This window comes from Carlito syrichta, unplaced genomic scaffold, assembly GCF_000164805.1.
Source record: "Carlito syrichta isolate Samal-C Ts95f unplaced genomic scaffold, Tarsius_syrichta-2.0.1 Scaffold136509, whole genome shotgun sequence".
Taxonomy (NCBI): domain Eukaryota; kingdom Metazoa; phylum Chordata; class Mammalia; order Primates; family Tarsiidae; genus Carlito; species Carlito syrichta.
Genome location: NW_007080605.1, coordinates 20944 through 21439, shown reverse-complemented (window position 1 = coordinate 21439; position 496 = coordinate 20944). Strand labels below are relative to the sequence as shown.

The 496-nt window shown below is 47.4% G+C and overlaps 1 protein-coding gene across 1 annotated transcript in view; it reads right to left on the bottom strand.

Annotated features, from left to right (window-relative positions):
* LOC103251154 (serine/arginine-rich splicing factor 9) overlaps positions 1–496 on the bottom strand; it is a gene marked incomplete at its 5' end in the record, with an annotated part of 10456 nt that overhangs the window by 6397 nt on the left and 3563 nt on the right. The window lies entirely within an intron of this gene.

The following is a 496-nucleotide window of genomic DNA, read 5'->3' as shown; positions in this document are numbered from 1 at the left end:
CCAATCTGGGGGACAGAGTGAGACTCCAACTAACAAAAAAAAAAAAAAAAAAAAAAAAGAGAGAAAAAAGAATTGCTGGGCAGGCACAGTGGCTCATGCCTATGATCCCAGCAATTTGGAAGGCCGAAGTGAGAGGACTGCCTGAGTCCAGGGGTTTGAGACCAGTCTGGAAAACTTGGCAAGACCTCATCTCTACAATAAATCAAAACAATTAGGCAGGCATGGTGGTGTGTGCCTGTGATTCCAGCTGCTTGGGAGGCTGAGGCAGAAAGATTGCCTGAGCCCAGCCAGTTGAGTCTGCAGTGGCTGTGAGTGTGTCAGTCCAGCCTGGGTGACAGAGTAAGACTCCAACTCAAAATAAAAATAAACCACTGTTTCTCTAACTTTGGCGAGTTTTGTTTTTGTTTTTGTTTTTTTGAGTTGGAATCTCACTCTATCGCCCAGACTGAAGTGCAGTGGCTGCTCCTGGCCACCACAGCCTCGACCTGCTGGGCTC